The sequence below is a fragment of the Vulpes lagopus genome, chromosome 8 (assembly GCF_018345385.1).
Source record: "Vulpes lagopus strain Blue_001 chromosome 8, ASM1834538v1, whole genome shotgun sequence".
Taxonomy (NCBI): Eukaryota; Metazoa; Chordata; class Mammalia; order Carnivora; family Canidae; genus Vulpes; species Vulpes lagopus.
Window position 1 is genome coordinate 87,944,840 of NC_054831.1, and position 3,692 is coordinate 87,948,531.

General features: G+C 41.5%; 1 non-coding gene across 1 annotated transcript; it reads right to left on the minus strand.

Moving 5' to 3' along the window:
* Nucleotides 1–3,090: 3,090 nt before the first annotated feature.
* On the minus strand, nt 3,091–3,195 carry LOC121498335. The gene has a single exon (XR_005989721.1). It is a non-coding gene; the product is annotated as a U6 spliceosomal RNA (small nuclear RNA).
* Between the last annotated feature and the right edge of the window lie 497 nt (nt 3,196–3,692).

The following is a 3,692-nucleotide window of genomic DNA, read 5'->3' on the forward strand; positions in this document are numbered from 1 at the left end:
ACAAACTGTAAAGAGAGCAGTAAGATGATCACTGATTGAGATGCGAAAATACAGATCTTGAGTTACAGATTCCATACCAGCTCTCCAGCCCCTCTGTTAGCTGTAACATGAATGTGTCACCAAGTAAAGCCACTCCTTTGTCTTTCATAATCACTTGAGCCCCCCCTAAACTGGGCTGTTTGGGCAGGATTGGCACTTGACACATCACACTGCTGAGCTTCTTGAAGCGAACACGGGAGAAACCATCATGCAACTGTCATTTTAACACTGGGAATTCAGTCAAAAACCGCAATGCCGGGTGATAAATCTAGAATGTGAGTCAGGGATGCTGATGTTCTCATCTCTCTACCACGAGCACCAAGCAGAGTATCCAATCTGAAAGAAATTCATCAGCCAGCAAGTCAGCCTCACAATTCCCTTTTCAGAAAAAATTGACGGGGGGTTGGGGGTGGGGGTTTGGGAATGAGCCTCCTTTGATTCAGAATAGAAATGTTAATGTGGGGATCTTTATTTCTTCGGAAGCCCTCTTCCTGGAATTCTAGGAGAGATTAGGGAGGATCCTCAGGGATGGCAGTGTGGTGCCAATGGAAAGGGTTACCCAAGTGGCACTACACATGTGTGGTACAAGATAAGACAATTCGCTTTCCTGGATTCCCCTCAGGGACTCAGGAGTCTACTGCATAAATTTGGATGTTTATTCTAAGAGCTGCTTGGGGATGAGGGGTAGGATTTGCAAGGGACGTGTACAGTCACATTGGATGATCACCAAAAGGCCTTCTAAAAATTGTGGTCCCATTTCTCTGCTGCCTCTCTGATCAATATATGCTGAACAGAGATTTAGAGAAACTTTATTTAAATTTATGCTAATCACCAGTCTTTCTGTGGAGCCTGTGATGAATCTCAACTGTGCCACAGAGCCCTCTGTGTGAGCCAGCCAGCTACCAGCAGTGTTGCCATACGCACTGAAGGGATTACTCTCATTTATTCATTCCTTGGCAAGGAAGCTGACCAATGAAAAATTCAAGAGTTAGAATAGCCTCAAAAAATTAGGTTTATGAATTTTCAAGTTCCCACTGACAGGAACTGGTTCGGGGTGGGGGGTTACAGGAAGGAAGGACAGGGTGGAGAAGCCACATGTCTTAGGGAACCCAGCAAATGTCTTAATAAGTCGATAAGAATCTTGTTCACTTAGCATTTTCAATGTTAGAAAGCAAATAGGACCAAAGCAGGGTCTAAGAACTTCATGTTCTTCCCTACTGAGAGAAAAGAGATTCCACAAACTGATGTACTCAGCCTTCACGACAGGTGCAGGGGAGCATTAAGATCGGGTTGGCCATTGGCTCAGAAGAGACTAGAAATGATTCAGCTGGTAAACATCAAAAGAGAATTGATTTCTCCTAAAGCGCCCTCTACAATATTATTTAATTTGTCTCTAAAAGGTTAGATCAACTTCGATAATATCCCACTGTCTTATGAATTCCTATTCATCCTTCAAAACCCTCCCTGGCCAGTATCACTGACCAAGAAAGGATGCACTAATTTCCCCCAGTTTAGGGCATCAATTTGTCTTTTCCACACACAAGTATTATCACTATTTTTAATAGTCAGTTGTCAGGTTGTTGTGCCCAAGATCGCGAGGAACCACCAAGGAGCCGACACCGATGCAAACACACGAGGGTTTATTTACAAGCTCGAGCTTGGGTCCAAGTGTACCCGACACAGCGGAGCAGGGACTTGGACCCCGAGGTGGGTTCCAGCTTAGTTTTATGGGCTGGTCTAGGGGACCTCCAGAAGGGGGGGAGGAATTTCTCAAGTTCTGTTTACATTTTGATATGGGGCTTTCAAGGGCGTTGAGCTCTGTTCTTATTCTAATAGGGGCTTCCTGCCCTTGGCCTGGGCTCTGTTCTCATTCTAATAGGGGCTTTCTAGGACGTTAAGCTGCAAGCTGTTTTCTTCCTGTAACTGAAGTGAGGTAAAGTTCAGCTCTTATTCATAGGGGCCTGGGATGGCTGCACTTGTGATAACACTGAACTCAAAGTGGAATGGCCTTAATTTTCTCGCCTCCACAAGGTCTTCATCTGCAGGGCTGAACGGGAGCTCCCTGAGTGCAGACAGTGGCTTCATTTATCTCTGGGTCCCTGTTTCAATCTATGGTGTGGCACTGTACATGGCATATACCTACTTAATAAAGGAACACGCCGATCCTAACTACAGTATTTATCCTGCAGCTTCTGCTGGCCATGCATAAACACTCTGGCTTTCTTTCTGGCTGCAGGTCATGGGCTAGTTAGTTACTCTAAAGTAATTAAATTATTTCATGGTTGAGATCACTGAAATTGAACAATGCTCTCAAGGCTGTACGACTTGTTAAATGACCCAGACATTTTTGGTAAGTTTGTGACAAACTTATTTGGTATGAAACCTGACCCAGGCTGACATGAGGCTATTTACAGTTTTTAATTATCCCATTTACTATGAATATTCATATGTTATACTATAAAATATTAGTGCATTTATTGTGTACTGCCCCTTTCTAAAATAAGAAACATTCAAAATTCTCTATTACGTCTTGCCTCAAGGATTTCAGAAAAGGCACTAAGTCCTTGTACAGTATGATTTCATCAAGAGAACCCATATCATACAGTAAGTGTCCTTTTGCTGGTAGTGCTTGTTTCAGCAAAGCAGCATCAACTGTCATGTTAAGTTGGTGTTAGCCACTCAGCTTTTATTGTTTGTGTTATTTTGTTTTCATTTGTCAATGTATTGTGGGTGTAAATCTGTTAGAAGTCATAAACATTTTACTGTTAATTTCTAACTTTATACTTACAATATTCAGGTACTACAGTAGTAAAAAAAAATTAAGGAAATCAATGAAAAAATTGTTTAGCTAAAATTAACTTTAAAAAACCCCCTTACAAGTCCCTAAGGGGACAGTATAAGTGATTTTGTGAGTGTATACATATATATGTATATATAGCACATAGTTGTATACATAAATACATAAGCTGTGCTGTTATAATGATGGGCATTATACACATTTAGATTAGTTTTCCTCTTCTTTTGACAACCCTACATATTCAGAGTCCCAGAAATAACTGATGTTTTCACTCCACCTTGTCCATTTTCTCCTTGTGCAGAGGCCATGCTAATCTCGTCTGTGTCGCTTCAATTTTAGTATGTGCTGTTGAAGGAGGCACACAACTTGTCCTTTTTCTGATTCCACCTCCATCTCTTCAGGGACCACACATACACAGAAGTTTCAGAGGAACAAATGGAATCAGCCAGCTGATATGGAATGATGAAGGTAGAGGCGTAGTTAGAACACTTGAATATTTACTCTCAGAAGGATGCAAATTTAACAATAGCATTTGTGACATTCAAGATGGCAGTTACATGCAGGGCCCAAATCGATAAAATAAATAGATGAGGTAGGTGGGCTATAAGAAAGAAAGCTGTTCAGGGTGATGGGGGATGGCAAATTGAAACTTTCCAGTATCAGAGTGAAAACAGGCAGTGATGGGGCTATGGTAGGGAAGCAGCCAGTTGTGAGAATTTGAACTTGAACACCAGCTAATTGTCGATATAATTTGGGATTGTAGGTGCAATTTTTTATATTTTTTTATCTTTTAAGGGGGGTGGTGGAGAGAAAACCAGAATTCTTCTGACTTTCTATATGGGCAACTAATTCAATG